General features: G+C 33.6%; 1 long non-coding RNA gene across 2 annotated transcripts in view; it reads right to left on the bottom strand.

Annotated features, from left to right (window-relative positions):
* Positions 1–16,066: 16,066 nt before the first annotated feature.
* LOC132673307 (uncharacterized) overlaps positions 16,067–24,172 on the bottom strand; it is a 137,647-nt gene continuing 129,541 nt past the window's right edge. For both annotated transcript variants that reach the window (XR_009607976.2, XR_009607977.2), the window contains exon 4: positions 16,067–16,387. This is a non-coding gene — a long non-coding RNA (uncharacterized LOC132673307). The remainder of the gene's footprint in view (positions 16,388–24,172) is intronic.

The following is a 24,172-nucleotide window of genomic DNA, read 5'->3' as shown; positions in this document are numbered from 1 at the left end:
TCTAAATCTCTTTGCTTCAGTTGGAAGCAGGCTTTGAAATTAGATACAGAAATCCAGGAATAGCTGGAGGGCTTGTTCAGGTCTTGAAGAAGTGTAAACTATATAAGACCAGTGACCAGGAGCAGTTCTGAAAATAAAAAGTGCCCTTTTTCTTTTCTTCAATTGGCTCCAATGCATTTTTCTTCCAACTAAGACCCAAAGTTGTTTCCCAGTTGTGAAAAGGTATAATTAACTTTTTTTTCGTAGGTTTTAAGAGGCAATACAAACAGTGATAAAATAAAGAACAGTAGCTGCAGAGAGTGTTTTGCAGCTAAGATAGCAAGTGTTTCTATAAAATAATTGGATACTAAACAAATAGCTAAGTGTCTTCTTTTTCCCCAAACTTCATACTATTAAAAATAATACAAGTAGGACAATGAGAATGGTATAGACCATTAAAAAAATGAGTTTTTCATTAGCAAAGAAAGAAAATGAGAATATGGGAAGATAACATTGTGAAAGACAACAAATAGGAAGCCCCAGGAATCAATTCCTTCACCAAAACTATTGAGCTGGCAAGAACTGCCTGAAGAGAATTAAGAGAATGAGAAGACAAGCCACAAACTGGAAGAACATATTTGCTAAAGACGCATCTGCTACAGGACTATTAACCAAAATATACAAAAAACTCTTACAACTCAACAATAAGAAGACAAACAACCTAATAAAAAATGGGCCAAAGACCTTAACAGACACCCCACCAAAAAAAAGTTATACAGATATCATATAAGCATATGTAAAAATACTCTATACCATATGACATTAGAGAAATGCAAATTAGAACTAGAGATACTTACTACTACATACTGAGTAGAATGACCAAAATCTGGAACACTGACAACACCAAATGCTGGTAAGGATGTGGAGCAACAGGAATTTTGATGGAATGCAAAATGATACAACCACTTTGAAAGATAGTTTAGTAGTTTCTTAGAACACCAAATGGACTCATACCATATGATCCAATAATCACTGCCCTTGATGTTTTTATCCAAAGGACTTGAAAACATGTCCACACAGAAATCTAAACATGGATGTTTTATGGCAGTTTTATTTATAATTGCCAAAACTTGGCATTAACTGAAAGGTTATTCAGTAGGTAAAAGGAGAAATAATCTACAATGAATCCAGATGATGGAATATTACTCAGTGTTAAAAACAAAGCTGTCAATCCATAAAAATACATGGAGAAACTTTAAATGCATATTACTAAAAGAAAAAAGCAAATCTGAAAAGGCTGTCATACGACTCCAACTATGTGACAGTCTGGAAAAGGCAAAAGTATGGAGACAGTAAAAAGACCAGTGGTAGCCAGGGGTTGGGGCTGTGTATGGGGGGAGGATAATAGGCAGAGCACAGAGATATTTTAGGGCAGTGATAATATGAGTCATTGGTATGAGTCATACCATAATACATTATGGTATGATACACATACCATAATGATGGATACATGTCTTTATATATTTGTCCAAACTCATGGAATGTACAACATCAAGAATGAACCTAATATAAACTATGGACTTTAGGTGATTATAATGTGTTAATATAGGCTCATCAGTTGTAACAATGTACTGTTCTGTTGGGAAATGTTGATCGTGAAAATGAACAAGTCTTTAGCCAAATTCACTAATGGAGAAAGAAAGAAAGAAAGAAAGAAAGAAAGAAAGAAAGAAAGAAAGAAAGAAAAAGAAAAGAAAAGAAATAAAAGACCCAAATAACTAAAACCAGAAATAAAAAAGGGAAAATTACTCTCCACCTTATAGAAACTAAAAGGATCATAAGAGAATATTATAATCAATTGTGAAACAACAAATTATATATGCCAGATAAAATGGACACAAATCTTGATATACATCCTAGTTGCCTTTTAACAGAAATGGAAAACCCAGTAGTCAAATTCATGTGAAACTTCAATGGGCCCCAAATAGCTGAAATAATATTGAAAAAAACAAAAACAAATTTGGAGAAATTACACTTCCCAATTGCAAAACTCACAACAAAGCTGCAGTAATCAGAACAGTGTGGTACTGGCATAAGGATAGATATATAGACCAATTGAAAGGACTTGACAGTACAGAAATAAACCCAAATACGTATGGCCAATTGACGAATACCAAGCCCATGCAATGAAGAAAGAATAGACTTATCAACATATGATGCTAGGGAAACTGGATACCTGCATGCAGAAAAATGAAGTTGAGTGCTTACCTAATTCCATATATAATAATTAATTCAAAATGCATCAACAATCTAGTATAAGAGGAAAAATTTATAAGGCTATTTGAAAGAAAAGACAAGTAAATCTTCATGACCTCAAATTTGGCAGTGAATTCTTGATTTCATAGCAAAAGCATGAGCAACAAAAGAAAAAAAAATGGATCAATTAGGCATCAAAGGATTGATAGCATTTAGAGAGATGGGCAAGGAAACAAGAGAAGTCAGAGTTGACCCCAAGACTTCAAGGGGTTCACTCTGTGTTGTAAACGCTATGTGTTTTGACATAGACATAATGACATGTATCCACCATTACAATATCATACAGAATACTTTCATTGCCCTAAAATTCCCCTGCACTCCACTTATTCATTCCTCCCTCCCTCCTCTGAAGCCCTGACAGCCTCTGTTATTTTTACTATCTCCATAGTTTTTCCCTTTCCAGAATGTCGTATAACTGGAATCATACAGTATGTAGCTGTTTTGGATTCACTTTTTTCAGTTAACAGTATGCATTTAAGGTAACTCTATATCTTCTTGGTCAATTTTAAGAGCTCTTTCTAATATTATAGTTTTAGTTCAGTGACTGTCTTTAGTGCTTCAAATAATTATGTCTGTATTTTACTGATTATTTATTGGTTTTGTTTTAGTTACCTTTGGTATCTAATATATTTCAAAATATTTTTAGAGTCTGTCAGATCATGTTAACATCTAGAGTTGTCAATTTGATTAAGATTCCCAAACAATTATGTGAAATGTCTTGGAGTTTTCTAAAATTATTGTTTTTTAACATTTGTTTAATCTAATTGAAAATTTATAAATGTAGCGACATAGAGATTGAAATTCATATTTTTCTAAATGTGGCAGGTTATCTACCACTGAATTTACTTTCTCATTGAATTATGCCCAGCTTTATCAAATACCAAATTTATAAAAATGCAGTAAGTTATTTAAGTTATTTATGTAATTTCAATAAAAGATAAAGGCTAAACAATAAATAACTGAAAAATACGTGGGCAATTAAAAATCAAAGAAAGGTAGAATTTGACAAATCTCCAAGTAGATAATTTTTAGACAATCAATCTGCTGAATGAATGACTCAGGTATTCTGCAATTTTACTTTCAAACGTTGTGTATAGTTGACCAGATTCCCTTTGCCTTTACTAGGAAGCATTGTAACTACACATTATTTGTCTACACTGGTTTCTACACAATTTCTAGTGCTATCACTGGGAAAGACTGGAGAGAAGAGATGTGGGATTGAGGAGCACAATATTATACCATTCTCATAAAGATACAAATTTATGAGTACACTTATGAAAATATTTTCCAGATGTAGTTAATATGAAAAGTCTTATGATTATGTTCTACTTATAAAAAGGTATATGTTGAAGAAAAATGTAAAAATAATCAAAAGGTAATTTTGATTAGTACCATTGTTGTACCTAACTTTGCTGCATACTTTTTTAATCCTTTCCTCTCTGTGCCCCCGGATTTCTGGCAGCAGGAGCAAGCCAACATAGATAAATTGAACACTCTTTTACATTCCATCATGAAGAAAAAAATGAAAGCTGGTTACCTGAAACCACATTGTTAGATGAAATAAGAAAGTTCAGAGAAATGGTCATTTGGCTAGTGGACCGTTCAGCAAATTAGTACAAATTGACCAGTTACTGAAGTGGCAAGAATGAACTTAAATCGATGAAAGTTGGTCTAACAATCCCATAAACATAAACTCTTAGCACTTAAGTGGAAAGGAATTCATAGGGATGCAGAGGAGTACCACAAAATAAGACAGCCAGTAAAAAAGATATTATGTTATAAACTTCTATTCACCTAAAAGAAAGACATGAAATAGATAAACCACATCCCACAAACTGAAAGAACTATAAAAAAATGGTGATAGATTTTAAAAGAGCTCAATAGAAAACTGATAGATGAAACTGTCAGCTTTTCCAGGGATTCAGAGGATTTTAACAACATAATGAATAAAATTAGCCTAAAATATATTTTAGAACCTTTCATTCAAAAAATAGTATACATTGAACACTGATACAATAAAGCCATGAGATAGACTATAAAGTAAGATACAATTTGAAAGACATATTCTCTGACTCAGAATCCAATATAATAAGAAAGTATTAAAATCTAAATACCTCATGGATTAATAGAAAATTAGACTGGACACTGCAATATTTAGCAAATGACAGGAAAGACATTATATGACATATAAGCTTGTGTCTTATGATGTGATGTAACAGAACTTAAAAGAAACTTTATAATTATAATTTTAATCCATCAATTAAAAAATAATATTTAAAATGAGCTCAGTTTTCAAGTCATAAAATAATTATTACTAACCTTATAAAAACAAAAGGCAGTAATAAAAATACTGAAGTGGAATAAAATAGGGACCAACAATTTCAAAAGGTGATTTTCTGAAACAAATAGATAGCTCTATAGCAGAGTGATCGAAAATTAATAAAGAATACAAAAATAAATAAGATATTATTATGAGTAATATCCCCACCTGCAGGCTAAAGATTAACATCCACATTTTAAAAATCTGATAAAAGATGTAAGAAAAATCTACAACTCAATCAAAAAATGAGCAAAGGAAAAAAGTAGAAAATTTATATGGGGGATAAAAACCTTTTGAAAATAAGATCTATTGAAAATTGTGAGAGTAAATTGTTTTGAAAAATATCACTTTACCACCTTGGAGTGTTATTTTGCAGCTGTGCAAACCCATATACACTAATTCAAATTATTAATATATGCTAGAGATATTTGATGGATTTAAATAAGGAAACATAAAGATGCTCATTCCAGTTTTTTTAGTAATCATAAACTTTGAAAAGAATCTAAATATCCGTTAGAATGAGACTAGTTAAATAAATTTTGGATATTCATTTATTCATTCTGGATAGTTTTCAAAGTGAATAGTGTTACATGAAAAAAAAGCAAGTTATGAGAAAATACCACTTATGAGCATTTTATAAAAAATTAGATCTATTTATTCATAGACACATATAAATATTTAAATGGATTTTTACATTCAAATTCATGATGGTGGCTCTAGGGTGGATGCATAAAAGAATAGGATTATGAAGACAGTGTAGGAAAATATTTTTTATAGAAATAATATGGACTGTATGATTCATACTTCATAATATTCTGTAAAAGGTAAACCTATCTAGACAGTAAAGATCATTGGTTGCCAGGGATGAATAGGCAAAGCACAGAAGATTTTCAGGGCTGTGGAAATACTCTGTACCATACTGTAACAGTATAAACTATATAAATTATGCCTTTGGATGATAATGGGATGTCAGTGTCAGTTCAAGTCTCTGTACCTTCCTCTCAGTTGTACTGTGTACCTGAAACTGCTCCAGAAAAAATGAAGTTCTTAAAAAACACCTGGGAAATGAGAACATCTGAAAAATTAGCTAGGATGATGTAAGATTTGGTTTATAATTTTGAATAGGTATGATTGGATAGACTGAAGTAGAGAATAAAACAGCTGATTCCTTCTGGTATTGACCATTACACCCACCAAACCTTAGAAGGAGAAAAAATCTTGAGGTGCTTGATAGCAATCCTATACTCTCTGGTCTTGATGATCACTAAGCTTACTGCCTGAGATGTTCTCTCTCCCAGAAAAGTAGGAGATCTGCATATAAGCATTTACCCTCATTTAGTATATCCTGCAACTGACTGTTGTTGATTCCAGCACTTGCCACTGGCTAGGGCCCCCTTCCCTCACAACACATGCAAGTGATGAGCTTATAGTTGTGTGTTCATTGTCATGAAACTAATCAGAGGAGAACAACCTGAGATAAAGAGCCAAGTCTGAAACATAAGTGACAGTCCTTTCCTGGGATGGACTTACTCTGATACTCGCATTATGAATTTCATAAAGATCTTAAGAAGTAGTTAGTGTTTCTGATAATGAGGCTATTGCTGGTGTGTGTGTGTGTGTGTGTGTGTGTAACAATTTTGTATAGAGGTAAATTACAGGCTGTGTCCAAGAAAAGTAGTGATTGCACATTTATCGGTACCGCTTTACTATCAGCCTGTTGAAGCAGCCTCTGCTTTACATTTGTATTTCCCCCAAATGATGGTTATTATGCTATTTCATCATATACAAACAAACCAAAGCCAAACCAAACAAATAAAAGATCCATCATAAATAAAGGTACAAGACGAAGAAATTGCCTGTGTTGTTTTCTTGGTGTATTATGGTTTTTCAGTAATTTGTCAATAAATATGCCAATCTCCAGTATGACCCAAGACTGCAGTGGTGTGCATAAATCTGGATGTATGCAACAGGGGGGAAAAAAAACCCAGAAACCCACAGTAGAGAGAGGCAGAGATTATGATAGGAAGTAGAGCCAGAAGAAATTAACATGGCTTACCTTCTTCTCTTAACTAATACACTTCTCTACTGTAAATGCAGTATATCTAAATAGTATTTTTTATAATTTGCTATTTTTACATAGGTAACTTCATGTTTTTTTCTGCCTTGCCTTGAATACCTAGTTTCTGCATTACCACAAATTTTCCTGTTAAAAACCAATTACCTTCTTTTTGCTTCATATAACATTCTTCATTTGCCCTTTTAATTATTTTAATGGTCCTATAGAGTAATGCAATTATAAGAAAAATGAATAGTTTAAAATCTGAAGTTTGTCATTGGGAAACTAGTCTGAGACCCATAACAAGAGAATTCTCAGCAGGAGATCAGAGGCACTGAGGGAGGCTTCTGCTTAGCTGACAATATTTAGGTTGTTGCCTGTTTTGTTATTTAAATTCCTCCTGCAGTTCTCTAAAGGACAGTAATTTAGATGTATCATTTAAACTTCTGCTGTCACACTGTCTTCCCACAATTATTCAGGCTGATGTAAAAAATTACTCCCCAGCTATTCTTAACCTGATATTTTATCAAATAAAGGGATATATGGATTGTTCTAGGGGAGTATTTAAATAATAAATGAAAAGAATTCCAGATGAATACATTGTCCTTTAAAGTTAGAAGGGTTTGCTTCCTCAGAGGAGCAACTAAGAAGGCAGAGCCTCTCCATGTTGACTTATTGGTGTCACCAAAAGGAACTAAATTGTTGTACAAATACAAAGAAAATAGACATATAGTCCTCATGTGAATTATTCATGTTCAGTAGGTGTATCACATAGTCTTGGTTGAAATGTAAAGAACTATATCTATAGACACACACACTACCACCCTCATCACATTAACAAATATTTGTACCTATAAAATATTTCGTCGTAATACAAGTGTGAATAATTAAGACTTTAGAAATTAGGAATCCTATGAAGGACCAGTCTGGCCCTCACTGATAAGTATAGGAACTTGAAATAAAAGGAATCTATGCACTCACCTAATCCAGCAGTTAGCTCTACAGTGGATAGTTTGTGTAAGGTTTTCTCTCTCTTATGCTTGTTTTTTCTTTCTCCTCCTCAACATAGAATGGTTAGCAAATTAATAATAACCAAAATAAACATCGTCAATCAATTTTTTAAAATATTTATTATTAAGTTATTACATCTCATCTTATGCCTCAGAAAACATTTATTTCCAAGAAACTTTGGAAAAGATGACAGCAGTTTCTCATCAGACTAACACAGCTCGTAAGACCTGGTGATTAAATTCCACTCAGCCCTTTTTTTTTTTTAACACACCAACTAAATTGTATGTTATATTCATCATCAATTTCTTCAGAGACAAGGTATTCTTGAAAACAGTTCAGGCTTTGAAATCAAGTGTATGTGGTTCAGAATCCCAGTTTCCTCAATTTCCCTCCCCATAATCCTTGGCAATAATTTCTAACCTTTAATTTCTTCAACTATATTTTGGAGTAAAAACATTTTTTTATGTTTATAATCTCATATTTTTAATTGAAGTATAATTGACATATAACACTTTTAGTTTCAGATTCAATATTTAAATACATTGCAAAATGATCACTACGATAAATCTAGTTAACATCTGTCACCTTATGTAATTACAAAAAGTTTTTTCTTGTAATGAGAACATTTAAGATTTACTCTATTAGCAACTTTCAAATGTACAATGCAGTATTATTAACTATGGTTACTATGCTGTACATTTCTTCTACATGACTTAATTTATTTTAAAACTAGAAATTTGTACTTTTTTGACCCCCTTGACCCATTTCTTCCATTGTTCACCCTCCATCTCTGGCAACCACCAATTTTTTTCTGTATGTATGAGTCTGGGTTTGGTTTTTGGTTTTTGGTTTTTTTATTCCTTGTATTAGTGAGATCATATGGTATTTGTCTTTCTCTGACTTATTTGACTTCAGATAAGTCCCTCAAGTTCCACTCATGCTGTTGCAGATAGCAAGATTTCATTCTTTTTCAGGAATGTTAGATAGGTAGAAGATAGATAGATAGATAGATAGATAGATAGATAGATAGATACCACAGTTTCTTTATCTACTCATCCATCAGTGGACACTTAGGCTATATATCTTGGCTATAGTAAATAATGCCGGGATGAACATAGGGGTGCATATATCTCTTCAAATTAGCGCTTTCATTTTCTTTGTGTAAATGCCCAGAAGTGGAATTGCTGGATCAGATTGTGGTTCTACTTGTAATTTTTTAAGGAATCTCCATACTGTTTTCCATAGCAGCTGCACGTATTTACATTTTTTTCTCCATATCTTGCCAACACTTATTTCTTTTGTCTTTTTGAAAATAGTCATTCTAACAAGTGTGAGGTTTTATCGGATTGTGGTTCTGATTTACATTTCTCTGAGGATTGGTGATGTTGAACATCTTTTTATGTGCTTGTTGGTCCTCTGTATGTCTTCGTTGGAAAAATATCTACTTAGATCTTCTGCCCATTTTTTAATTGAGTTGTTTGCGGGGTTTTGTTGTTGTTGTTGTCATTGAGTTGTATGAGTTCTTTGTATATTTAAGTGTTAGCCCATTAGCAGGTATATACTTTACAAATATTTTCTCCCATTCAGTAGGTTGTCTTTTCGTTTTGTTGATGGCTTTCTTTGCTGTGCAGAAGCTTTTTAGTTTGTTGTAAGCCCACTTGTTTATTTTGCTTTGTTTCTCTTGCCTTTGAAGTCAGATAAAGAAACATTACTAAGACCAATGTAAAGAAGTTTACCAGTTATGTTTTCTTCTGGGAGTTTTATGATTTCAGGTTTAACATTCAAGTCTTTAATCCATTTTGAGTTGAATTTTGTATATGGTATAAGACAGTGGTCCAATTTCATTTTTTTGCATTTGGCTGTCCAATTTTCCAAACATCATTTGTTGAAGAGACTGCCCTTTCCCCTTTGTGTATTTCTGGCTCCTTTTTCATACGTTAATTGACCGTATATGTGTGGGTAAAAAGTCTTAAGGTATTATTTAAGATTATGTGATAATTATTAGTAACAAAATAAGTTAATCACCCACTGAAGGTAAGCACTCAAAACAGTATATAATATCATTATTGATTGCTATCTTTCTTTTTACTATTTTCATTTTAATCATTTTGCCCCTATGGAGTCATTTGCTTTTTTTCATAGATGATTTCCTCAACTCATTATGACTTGTGTTCACATAATATGGTAATTGCATTACTTCCATTGCATTGAAACTAATATATCTACTTTGCCTGAAATATGATTGGCTAACTCATCTGACTAGTTTATTGAAAATATGTTAATATGTTAATGTTCTGTTAATATAATAGATGATGTCATCTCTTTTCTAAATACTTGGATTCTTCTGTTGAAATAGAGATCTCCTGGGTCATTTAAGTGGTAGGAATTTCAGGGGTTACTTCTATAGAGCACATATTTAAATTTCCCTTATGTAATATAAATCCTAACAAGTTTTTTTTTTTAATTTCCCATATTGCTGAAAAAAATACAGAAGCAGCTAGCTGGTAAAGTTCATATCTCCCACAAAGATCTCTTCCATCTCTAGGGCTGATGATACAATGGAATATAAAGATGTTTGTACATTTGTGTTACCACTAAAATGTTTAAATTTTGTCTCAAAAATCTATCGCATGAGCACTATTCACATATTGACAGTTTGTTTGCTAAGGTCCTAAGTTGTCCCTGAGAAGTTGAGTCTAATGTATGGCAAAAATAAACACACTTGAAACACTACTATCTTTGCCTTTAAAAGAATTGATAATGCAATTAATTATTTCAGTTAGGAAGATTGTGTAATGGCATTGGATAATAAATATTCAGGCTTAAATTCAGAAATTATTATCTTTAATTAAGTAGACTCCTTCAGTTTTATTCTTCTTAAATTGCTATAGTATATGGAAATTGATAATGGTCAGTGTTAAAATATTGATTGGCTATAAGTACACCTGTAAGAAAATATATCTACTTCTCAATCCTATAAAATGCAAGATGTGCTTTATAGATTTGACATCCTCATCACTGAATAGTGCTGGGATTCAAGAATAGTATCATAAATAATATTCCTAAATCTGTTGATGTAGTTCATAGGCACATGATAACATTTAAATTATGTCATACCAATCTTTTATATACTAAATAATTTTTGGCAGGGATGATGTGTTTTTTTAATTATAATTTTGGAATTGTGAATTTCTCATAAATGTGTGGGTTTTGTTAATATGTATTTTTTCTTTATAATTTGACTATATTTTATTTCCATATGTATTTATGACTCTTAAAATAGTACTTGTATACTCTTAGTATGAACTTCTTACTTAAAAATTTTGACCTTGGTTTATATTTTTAATATAGATCTTGAAACACAAGAATTGGGGAGGAAGTTGCTATTTTTCAGTGTGTCTCCCTCAATCCATTAATTTCCACTTACTCTGTGAAGTTATTCTTAGTTCTATTACTTAACACAGTACATAGTTTCAAGGGAAGCTCTCTGATTTTTAATAGATCACGTGTGACTGTAGTGATTATTGGGATTGGCCCTTATTATCACCCTAAATCATGTTTTATTTGCCGTGTTTTTGTTACTTTTTTCAATTTCTTGATTTTTCAGAATTGATAAAGTCTTTTTCATATAGACCTTTTTTCAATGGTTCATAAAACATACACTTTTGTGTATGAGAGGACCCATAGCACATTTAACATTTTAGCATAAAAATGTTCATCTCTATTTAAAATTAATTAGAATCTTTGGCCTTTTATAGAATAAGAAAGAAAATCAAAATGGAATGATTTCTCTTTGAACTTCTGTCTCCCTTTGCTGTGTTATTTATATCTATATTTTTAATTCCAGTTTATTTTGAATAGGAAATTTGCAATTTTATTATTTTTTATTTAATATTCACTATAAATTTTAATATCTCCTGATTTGCTATGTGAATTCTTTGTTCACCATAGCTTCTCCTCACTTTTTTATTTCTGAATTAATTTTTTTTCTTTCTTTCTTTCTTTTTTTTTTTTTTTGAGAGAGAGAAAGAGAGACAGAATAGGGGGGAGGGAAGCAGAAGGAGAGAGTCTCAAGCAGGCTCCACATCCCACATGGAGGAGCAGCATGCAGGGCTCGATCTCATGACCCTGAGATCATGACTAGACAAAATCAAGAGTCTGGCACTTAACTGACTGAGCAACGCAGGTGCCTCTTAATTTTTCTACTGAATTAATTTTTCATCTTAATGAATGATAGTCTTTAGTAGCCCTTTCACAGAGGCTCTAGGTAGTAAATTTCTGCATCGTTTCCACAAATGTTGACAATGTATCCTTCCACCTAAATGACAGTAGAGAATAATTGCCTTCCAATTTAATGTTATTTTCCACTTCACTTTAAAGCTATGACTCCAATGTTTATTGATTCATTCCTGTTTATAAAACATCTCTATATTAATTTGATTGTCATATTGTTGCAGGAGATCTGTCTTTTCTCTTTGACTAATTTTCATATTCATCTTTATATTTGATGTTCTGTAATTTCAGTATGCGATGGCTAAGTGGTAATTTTTCTAAAATTTACTGAACTCAGCTAATGTAACTTGGTAATGCTTTTAGTTGAAGAACTCAAATATATTTGGTACTAGAAGATATTCGATCATAATATTCCTTCACCTTCAGGTAATCTCCAAATACTCCTTTCCCTTGTTATCAGTATTCCCTCCCTCAATTACTTCTTTAACTCTGTGGCAGAGCGATTCATTCTAACCACAGTATCTCTGCACCATTTGTTATATATACTTTCATTTGTATCTCTACATGCTTAATTTCAGACTATTTATATTTAGTCTCCAATTAACTAACTCTTTTTTCAGCTGTTTTGTATCTAGTATTTATTCTGTTCATCACCTGTGTGTTGGTGAATTTTTATTTAAATATCTGAGTGTTACCATTTCCCAAATTATTTTTTATACCTATGATTTCTTATTTATATATTTTATTTTGTTGCATAATGAATGACCAAAACTTACTAGCTTAAAACAATATACATTTTTGTCTCACAGTTTCATAAACCAAGAGTCCTGACATGGCTTAGCTGGACTCTGCTCCTGACCTTTAAGGCTATAGCCAAGGTATGGGCCAGCCTGTATTTTTTTTCTGCTGACTTAGCTGGGGAAGAATATTCTTCCAAGTTCACTTAGGTTGTTGTCAGGATTCAATTCCTTGTGACTCTATAACTGAGTCCCTGGATTTTTTTTACTGACATTGGCCACTGTCAGGTTCTGGAGACTGCCCATAGTTCCCTGCCATGTGGTCCTCCCACAGACCCTGTCACCACATGGAAGTTTGCTTCTTCAAAGCCATCAGGAGAATCTCTCCAGTGGCTAGAAGTCTTACACAACAAATACAGTCATGGGAGTGACATCCCATTATCTTTGTCAGATTCCACCTGCACTCCAGGGAAGGGGAATGTACTAAAGTGTGGCTCACTGGGGGTCACTTACACTGTGCTCACCACATTATTTAATAAATTCCTTCATTCTTTGCATTTTCATTTTAATAACTTTTAAAATCAGAAGAAAATGAATATAATAATAATATATAACCATGAATCTAGCCTAATTTATATTCATCTTTATATCAGCATCGTCATAATATGTAAGTTCTAATTTTTTTTTACTAAGGAAAGCACCCACAAAAAAGTGACAAGATCTCATAACAACCACACTGCTGTCCCACTGGCTTTAACCTTCTGTCTAAGACTATTCATTGCTTCTTAGAGTCATTACATTACATTACATTACATTACACCCAGGCACCCCTCATTTGTCTTTATAAAGAAACTGTGCTTTACAGTGTTGCTTGTGTCCAAAAATAGTATTGAAATCATTCTTTTAAAAGTTATTAGTGACTGGGGTGCCTGGGTGGCTCAGCCGGTTAAGCGTCCAACTTCGGCTCAGGTCATGATGTCACGGTTCGTGAGTTCAAGCCCCGCATCGGGCTCTATGCTGACAGCTCGGAGCCTGGAGCCTGCTTCGGATTCTGTGTCTTCCTCTCTCTCTGACCTTCCGCCATTCATGCTCTGTCTATCTCTGTCCCAAAAATAAATAAACATTTACAAAAAATTAAAAGTTATTAGTGACTTCCAAATTACCAAACTCATTGATGTTTTCGAAGCCATTATCTTCAATGACGTTTTTACAGATTTTAATTATTTCAACTTGTACTTAGCAGATAGAAGACTCTGGATACATTTTTTTTTTAAGTTTATTTATTTATTTATTTTTAGAGAGATAGAGTGCACACAAGCAGGGAAGGGCCAGAGAAAGAGGGGGAGAGAGAGAATACCAAGCAGACCCCACGCTGCCAGCACGGAGCTCAATATGGGGCTCAAACCCACAAACTGTGAGATCATGACCCAAGCCAAAACCAAGACCAAGAATTAGTGGCTTACCTGACTGGGCCACCCAGGCACCCCTGGATACATTTTTTTTTTTTTTTTAAATAAATGGATCAGGGGCGCCTGGGTGGCTCAGTCGGTTGAGTGGCCGACTTAGGCTCAGGTCATGATCTCGCGGTCCGTGAGGGCTGTGAGTTCCAGCCCCGCGTCGGGCTCTGTGCTGACAGCTCGGAGCCTGGAGCCTGTTTCGGATTCTGTGTCTCCCTCTCTCTGACCCTCCCCTGTTCATGCTCTGTCTCTCTCTGTCTCAAAAATAAATAAATGTTAAAAAAAAAATTAAATAAATGGATCAATGATAACTCACACATAGACTTTTCTTGTTTGTCAAAGCATTTCTATGTTCTCTGTTTCCCCTGTCTTACCACTTAAACATAGTGTATTTTATTTTCTATATCAGCCATCCTAAGTCCATTCACTTGTCTTGTTTTTCTATTTTTGAGCAGGGAACTACCCTGTGGGCCACACTGACCCTCTTGCTCCCTATCACCTGATTGGATTTATTCAATAATAGATACTAATAGACAATTGAAGGAAGGAAGTGGCCAAAGCATTTATTATCTCATTGAAGTCTCTGCCATTATAAGGATTGTTAGTGGTTCTGTTTTAAGTCATATGTTACTTTCCAGCAACCCTTGCTTCTAACTCTAGCTGTTGCTCTCTCCGGATTCTGGCAATGCCACCCTTCATTTGTCCTATCAGGCCCAAGAGTGGTAAAGACAAAGACACCCCTCTAAAACCTCTCCTTTCTTTGTTGCTATACCCTTATCCTTCACATAACTTTTTAAATGGCCTCTTCATTAAACTCTTCCACTAATACCATTTGTATATGACATTTGTTTCTAGCTGGAACTCTGATCTGTATATGGAAGTTTCAACAAAGTTTTATCCCTAGACTCTCTTAGTACGTTTGGAAGATAACAGTAATCTTCTATATATCCATGCTTCAACTGTCATGAAGAAGTGGATGACTTAATCTATCTTTACAATTCAAATGACTGTGTCTCCAGCACTTCATATGTAATATTTCTAATACTAAATTCTCATCTGTCTCTATTTATATAAAGATTTAGTCTTCCTGAATTTCTTTCTCCTTTGCTGCCAATACAATTCCTCCAAAACTCCAAACTTACTATTTCTAGCTGAACATTATAACAAAAAATGAACAAATAACCATTTTAAATTATTTTTTAATCTAAGCTAGTTTAGATTTAAAAACTATCAGATTAACCATTTTAAATTGAAGCTTAGATCAACACTTTTTTATATGGTAGTGATTACACTCATTTAAAATGACGATGGACATTTTTAAATTTTAAAATTCATTTATACTATCACTATTTTACATTTGGTAGCCATATGTGATCAGTGACTTCTGTATTGGCTGTGTATACAAATATTTCCTACATTACAGACAGTTTGACTGGCTTGGGTCACCACAGTTCTCTTTTCAAACTCAATCCATGTTTTGCCATTAGCCAGCTGATTAAATACAAATGCTTTTGTCTAGCATTCAAGGCCACCACAGTCTTTTCATAATTTGCTGATCCTAAGTAATCACTGAAATTACTTAGAATTTTATATTCTTAAGCTTAAGAATTAAGCTTAAGCTTAGAATTTTATATTAAGTTGAAGAGTATGGACCTTTTATAATTGTAATAAGGAAAAGATTACCTCAAAACCATCTTTAAATTTTTTTTCTTCTTTGGTATATACTTTTACATTTGTTCAATCTGTTATATAATAGTTTATCTGTAAGGTTTTTGGGGTTCAAAGTAGTATAATACAACTTTTCTCATAGAAATTATTTAATATTTGAGTGAAGACAGATTTTGGCAGGCGATCACTTAAGCTATAGGTTAGTGATGTAATTAGAAGTAAATCACAAATGCATTCAACATTGGTACCAAATTTGTTTACTTATTTTAAACTAGATCCTTAAGGGTTTATCTGGTCTCCCTACCACCTTATTTTATAGGAGACAATGTTTCCAGGCTCCTTTAACCAGGAAATTTCCTTACTAGATAGTTGCTGCTGAATTGACCAATTTTCTTTGCTTCTCCATGAAGGTCAAGGGTGACAACAGGAAGCCAAGCTCGTTTACTTAGTTGATTGGTCTCATGTATAACTTCTCCATGCTTGTTTGCATGTGTAGTAGTTCACAGAAGTTCCAGTAAGCAAAGGCTGAATTTTAGCCTGTGATAAGTTTTCTGGGAAAAACCTGTATCCAGTTCCTTTTGTGTAGTCACGTGGATTAGCAAGTATAAGCCTGTGGTTGAAATGGGATGGAGGTTAGGGCTAAGAAAATATTGAAGCCTCTGGATATTGCATGTGGAAATATAAGCCCATATCTTATAGATAAGCCTAGAAATTTGACATATAGACTGGTTTCCAAGAATGCATGCCCAGTTCCACGACCTATAATTTTAGTAAGAGCTGAGTAGATGATACTGTGAGAAAAAGGATAAACTCCTTAAAGTTTCTAGTTACAGAGCTGTCTATAGAGTTAATGAATGAAACTCTTCTCTCCTAGTTGCTGATTTCTTTTATTAGTAGGTCTGAATACCAGATCACAAACCTTTGGTTTTAGACTAGTTAATATAAACCTGATCCAGAATCAATTAGAACAAAATAAAACAAAACAATGGACAAACATGCTGAATTGTTGGGGGGAAATAAAGGAATAGGTCTAAAATGAAGAGATAGGCAGAATGATTGTTATTAAATATTTCTTTTTTCATTCTGATATTCAACATTACTAAATCTACTTTGTTGGGTTTCTCAGGTGATGTCTGAGAACTATAACCATTTCAGATAACTGTAAATCCATCTTGGCTTCTAAGATATTTGCAAATATCCTCTTGCAATTCAGTCTTGATAAAAGAGTAGTGTTGCCAGTAGCATTAGAATGAGAATGTGGGAATCATTCCAGACCCTCTGGCTGTGGCAATAATATTGTTACGTAAGATGGAACAGAGTGTATTCATTAATGGTCTTAGTAGTGAATGAAATGGAAAGTCCATCATCTCCTATCTGTAGAGGCAGCCATGTATATAACATTGGCTGCTAGATATGTAGCCAATTTGTAATCTTGCTATCTCAGAAGACAGAGGTTATTACAAATAGAGTAAGTATCTGAGAGAAAAGAAAAAATGGAATGATAAAAGTTGTATTTTCATTACAAATTTGTTGCAAGTGAGAGTAACTACTTAGTAACCACAGCAGATATTCAGAAGACCCCAGAAGACCTAATGTCAGCAAAGGGAAATAGGATTATTTCAACCTTGCTTCCCTGAGGCTACTCTTTAGTTATTAGGCCCATACTGCCATTCTTCTGAGATGGCTGATAAGGTCCACCAATGATGAGAGATCCATAAAAATGCATTCTTTTATTTTTTAATTTTTAGTGTTTATTTTTGAGAGAGAAACAGAGGCAGAGTACCAGCAGGGGAGGGGCAGAGAGAGAGAGACACACACAGAATCCGAAGCAGTCTCCAGGCTCTGAGCTGTCAGCCCAGGGCTTGAACTGATGGACCCTGAGATCATGACCTGAGCTGAAGTGACTGAGCCACCCAGGTGCCCCATATAAAAATGCATTCTTAACATTAATCGCAACTAGGATAAGGTTGCCTCTGTGTGTTGGTGAAATATATTGGACTCCAGTTTATACATTTTGGTTTAAATAAATAGGAAACTAGTGTAAAATCAGAACAAATTCTATTCAATTAAATTTTATCAAAATATTACTAAATATTCGATAAAAGAGAAAGGTGTTTATGCTAAAAAAATAACAGATATGGGAAGTTGTACATAATTTTGGTTTTTGTTAATAAGGGAAATGATGAAGATTGTCTTTAATAAGACTATTTCAAAATATAATTGACAAAATGGTTTTAAATATCTTATTCAATAATATACACCCAAACTACAGTTCTTTGAAAGTTTTGTCCTTGGGTTTTAACACACATATATTTAAATTTTTAATTGTCCTAGGAAACAATGCAGTTATGTTTGAAAGAATTTAGCTTTACTCATCTTTTCTGCCTTGGCTGGCAAATGGTGCTTTTCTTCCCGGCTAATGACCTAGCCTAGGAATAGGTTTTAACAATATCTGGGGAAAAAATACTTACTTTAAAAAACATGGGGGGGTGGGGCACCTGGGTGGCTCAATCTGCTAAGTGCTTGACTTCGGCTCAGGTCATGATCTCACGGTTTGTGAGTTCGAGCCCTGCACTGGGCTCTGTGCTTATAGCTCGGAGCCTGGAGCCTGCTTCAGATTCTTTGTCTCCCTCTCTCTCAGGCCCTTCTCCTCTTGAGCTCTGTCTCTTTCTCTCTCTCTCAAAAATAAACATTTAAAAAAAAATTTTTAAATGTGGAGGGAAATAGCCATTTTTAGCATAAAAGAGTTCTTATAATGATACTTTTCTATCATGGGACTCTCATGAGAGATCCATTCTTTGACAATAGTCATGGAATGGAAGAGATTAATTCATTATGCAAAAATTAGCATCAGCCCTGCAGCAGCATTCCACCACTTAGGTCTAAATTCAAAATATCCCATCACAGGTCAAAATATTCCATTTCCATCTATCTACACTTAACAGAAATTTATAAGGTGGGAAAGACAAATAGCTCTATGTACTTAAGATGCATTTATTAGTTATTAAAGAAAATATCCTATTTGCTTGAAGTCCCAGAGATTTTCATATTCCAGAGCACAATGAGATTTGAGATGAATGAAGAATATGTCTTTCTTTTTCACCATGAGAGAAAGGTTATTGTTAGCACAAGTACAAAGATCTCAAACTGATTCCCCTGAAATTATCTTTGCCTGTACACTTTGAAGGTATATTTTTCAGTATATTAAAATGTTTCACAGACAAGAGTTCAACATCAGAATTTCATCGTGTTTTGTCTTCCCAAAATTGAATGAAGCAGTGATTCATATTTTTTTCATATATGTTTTTTGTTTCCAATCCAAGCTATTTGTTAGAGGCCTATTCATCATCGTTTATATTTCTTCTCTTCTCCTTCTGCCCCCTCCTCCTCTTCCTTCTCCCCCTACCTCTCCTTCCTTCCCGAGCTCTCCCTCTCACTCTCACTCTCCCTCTCCCTTTCCCTCTCCGTCTCCTTCTCTCTCTCCCTCTCCTTCTTCTTCTGATGTCTGCAGCAGAGTTAAAACTTTGAGTGCCCTTATTCACTAACATAATTTATTTTGAGGAAAATGAGACCAAAGAGTGAAGGGGGAATGATAGACAATGCATTTCTCCTCTTCCTCTTCCTCCTCCTCCTCCCCCTCCTTTTCTTCCTCTTCCTTCTCCTTTTGGCAAAAAATAAAAATAAAAAATAAAACATAAATTCAAAGTAAAGAAAAACAGACCATGACTAAAAGAATAAATATCAATTTTTTAAATTCTTGGAACTAATGAATCCTAACAATTTTTTATATTTGCTTTATATTTGCTCCTTTGTCAATTTTTTATTTAAATTCTAATTAGTTAGCATATAGTATAATATTGTTTTCAGGAGTAGAATTACTGATTCATAATTACATATAGCACCCAGTGCTCATAACAAGTGCCCTCCTTAATTTCCATCACCCATTTAGCCATTCTCCATTCACATCCCCTCCATCACTTCTCAGTTTATTCTCTAACGTTTGCTTCACTGTCACTTTTATCCTCCCTTTCCCTGTGTTCATTTTTTTGTTACTTAAATTGCACATATGAGTGAAATCATATGGTATTTGTCTCTCTCTGACTCATTTTGCTTAGCATAATAGACTCTAGCTCCATCCACATCATTGCAAATGGCAAAAATCATTCTTTTTGATGGCTGAGTAGTATTTCCTTGTATGTACCACTTCTGCTTTATCCATTCATCAGTCGATGGACATTTGGATCCTTTCCAAAATTTGGCTATTGTTGATAATACCACAAAAACATTGGGGTGCATGTGCCCTTTCAAATTCAGTATTTCTTTATCCTTTGGGTAAATACATGATAGTGCAATTACTGGGTTACAGGGTAGTTCTATTTTTAACTTTTTGAGGAACCTCCCTACTGTTTTCCACAGTGGCTACACTAGTTTGCATTCCCATCAACAGTGTAAGAGGGTTCCACTTTCTCCAGATCCTTGCCAACATCTGTTGTTTTCTGAGTTGTTAATTTCAGCCATTCTGACAGGTGTGAAATGGAACCTCACCATGGTTTTGATTTGTGTTTCCCTGATGATGAGTGATGCTGAACATTTTTTCACGTGTCTGTTGGCTATCTGGATGTCTTCTTTGGAAAAATGTGTCTTCATGTCTTCTGCCCATTTCTTAACTGGATTATTTGTTTCTCAGGTGTTGAGTTTGATAAGTTCATTATAGATTCGGATACTAACTCTTTACCTGATCTGTCATTTGCCAATATCTTCTCCCATTCTGTAGGCTGCCCTTTAGTTTTATTGATTGTTTCTTTCACTATGCAGAAGGTTTGTATGGAACTTCTCAGCTGAACTCTGTATCTTTGAACTCCTATGTTATATATATTTATTTGTTTGTGACTTGTTTGAAGTATATCTCAGGTTTGAGGATATTTTCAAAACATAATTGTTTCGTATGTATCAACACATCTCTGTATTTCAGTATCTACACATACATACACACACGATATCCAGGTTCATTATCCTTCATACAAGAGTTTTTTTTTTTTATTAAGATCTAACTCTATTTGTCTCATCATTTCCTATTGTTTATGAACATTATCTTTATGTGTGTACTCACATATTCTGTCATTATTTTGATATAGAGTTGGATTTCCATATGTAAACTCATAACATCATCTTAACTAGAAATTTCAAGTTTAAATGTAGGATTTTACCCCAAGTAGAAATTTGGAAACATTTTAATAATACATGAGATAGTTTCATTTAAATCTTGATAATTCCATTTTCCATTACATCTTTAATATATTCTGAAATCCAATAGAAAAATGGCAACATATATTGTGCTTTGTGCTCATAGTAACTTAATGGGAGGCAATATAACATGAAGATTAAGACCAAAGTTCCAAGTAAAGGCTTCCCCGGATTCCCACTTGGTTATTTGTGCCTTTGGGCAATTCACTAGGTATTTTTCTGCCTTGGATTCCTTATCTGAAAAGCAAGATTAATGTTTTTTCACAAGGCTTTCCAAGGGTTAATGAGCATATGCATATATAAGGCAATTAGAAGAGCTCCTGGCACATATGCATAGTAAGTGCTCAGTAAATTCAACTCTTATTAACATAGGGTTAATATTTGCAGTTCTAAGCATATGGTGGTTTAGACACTATTACCACAATTTGGATACTTGGTAGGAATATTTTCAAGAACCAGTAATCTTGTTGGTTTGATTAAAGAAATGCATTAAGACAAGTTACTTTTTTTCATATTTCTTTTTAAAAAGATAAAGGGGAGCCTGGATGGCTCAGTCTGTTAAGCATCTGACTCTGGATTTCAGCTCAGGTCATGATCTCATGGTCGTGAGATTGAGCCCTGCATCAGGCTCCACACTGGGCATGGAGCCTGCTTGATATTCTTTTTCTCCCTCTCCCTTTGCCCCTCTCCCCCACTCATGCTCTCTATCTCTGTCTAAAAAAAGTACAATTAAATTAAATTTAAGAATTAAAAAAATAAAAAGATAAAATAAAGTAAAAGTTTTCACTGTAATGCCCAAACTGTTTAAACCATTCAACCAATGACTATAGTCATGCACAGGAAAATGATATATAACATAGCAAATCTATGTTAAGTATGTTCTTCCATTACGTGATAATTAATATCAAGCAAGATTTTTCCCTAACCCCAATTAATTTTGCATACATGTTAAAATTCTCATTTACACCAAAGACTAAACACTTCCTGTCCTTACCTTTTTATTCTTTATTTGTAAATGACTACTCTTCCTACTTCCTACATGAAGCAAATGGATCTTTGGGACTATGCATTTTAACTTATGCTTTTGGCATCCCATCATCAAAGTCTTTAACTAACAATGTTCCAAAACTAGGCCAAGATTTTGCCTAATTTGATCATTTATCTTCCAAAGTCAAGTGTAGTCTAGGTCTGTTTTATGATTTAACTGTTTTCAGAGACTGCCTCCTGGTCTCTCTCCCTATTCATATGGCTAAATATAGAAAGGAAGAGTAATGTGACATAACAATTCCTTTTAAGCAGGAAAAGTCTTATGGTAACATGTCTTAGGTGTATTTATTTTTAAGTGCCTCCTATGTCTACTGTTCTAAGCCCTAGAGATCTCATCTGAAAACACAGTTTATAGTCTATTGGGTGGGGGCAGGGATAAACAAATGAACCAATGCCTAAATGATATGTTATGTGATGATTTATGTTTAAATTGTAAGATATGTGAGATTGCTACACAGTGAGGGAAATATTGAGGTTTTGTTCAGTTTCTTATATTTAGGTCAATAGAAAATTTAGCATTTTACAGATGGCCATTGTGTTTAAAAAAGACTGTTCTTGCAAAAAACTGCACTTTAAATTTCACGTATTAATATCAAAATACTTGTTACTAATTTACCTTGTTAGTAATGCCTATGTAGATATTAGTGTAAACATTCTACAGAAGGTTGGGAGAGAGTTAAATAAAATTTATGCCACACATTTAACTAAATATGCTGAAAAAATGATTACATAGTAGTTTATCCACAAGTTCCTTTTTTTCCCCATAAGTTCCTTTTAAGAGAGTTACCAGAAAATCTTGAAACCATGTATAGTAATGATAATTACATAATATTTTTCTTGTTAGCTCTGTAGATATTTAATTCATTTATATGGGTAAAAAGTGCTTATTCAGTATGTTCATCATCTACTCTCATCACCCAAACTCTGCATATGATTATAGACTGGGATACAATCTGCATTGATGTATGTATCATCATCTGCTGATGATCACCCTTTTCTGATAATTGTTAGCCAGTTAGGGTTTCTTGATACCCAAGTCATCAGAAACTTTTACCAGTTCCTTCTCAAAACTTTAATAATATACCTAAATGACCTTAGATTTTTCTCTCCTTACCCAGCTGTCAGTTAAAAATGCCTGAGGCTGAAATAATACTCCTTGCCTGTGGCAACCCCATGCCACCTGCCCCAGCTTGAACCACCTGCACTTTCTTCATCTCCCACTCTTCCATAGATTATATCATATTGTATTTGATTTTTTAGGTTGAATTTAAACTCCCGGTTAAGGTCATTCCTCCCTATTTTTGATTTTTATTTTCTTTGCCTTTCTTCTTTTTTAATATGTAGAAGCTAATATTTAAATTTGAATGATTTTTTTTTTCTTCTCTGCCTTCTCAGCACTATTTCCCTTAATGAGGAATTATTTAATGACTTCTAAGACGGATGTGCTGTGATTTGTCCATTATTCCCTGTAGGAGCATAAACCCCACATAGCTCAGTTACCTTTAATTTAAAATCTATTATAGTCCCACTGAAATAAAGTCAATAATACATCCCTGACAGATAAGACATCTTAATGCCGTTTTTGTCATCTGACTTAGTTATTAAATTTAATATCTTATAGGTGATTCATAAAGTATAACTTATATTAAAATAACTTAGTAAAATAAGTCTAGCCCTAAGTGATAACATCACATTACTACTTTTAAATAATGACAGTGTTAATTTATCTAGAAAAGATCCTAAGTATTGTTAAGGGAATTATAGGATTTATGTTGTGTCATTTCCATAGCGCAATTGTAATTTACAGAGGGACTGACCAAGAAACAGGAAGGCTGTTGAATTTATTTTTCTGTATGAAAAAAGGGCTAATGTCAAAATGAGTAAAATAAATAGTAGACCCATACATACTAGGTCTTCTCATCTTTCTTTGCGGAAGCTCAAGCTACTTTTTTTTCAAAACCCTCCCTGCTCCCTATAAACTAAAAAGAAGAAATGCATTACTGTATTTTAATACATGAAGTTGGAGGACTCTTTCTAAATATATTGCTATAAATTTAAAATGCTTCTAAATATGAATATCCTCTAAATATAAAACATGTAAATA

This window comes from Panthera onca, chromosome C1 (genome assembly GCF_046562875.1).
Source record: "Panthera onca isolate mPanOnc1 chromosome C1, mPanOnc1 haplotype 2, whole genome shotgun sequence".
NCBI classification, from domain to species: domain Eukaryota; kingdom Metazoa; phylum Chordata; class Mammalia; order Carnivora; family Felidae; genus Panthera; species Panthera onca.
This window is presented reverse-complemented; position numbering and strand designations above follow the sequence as displayed.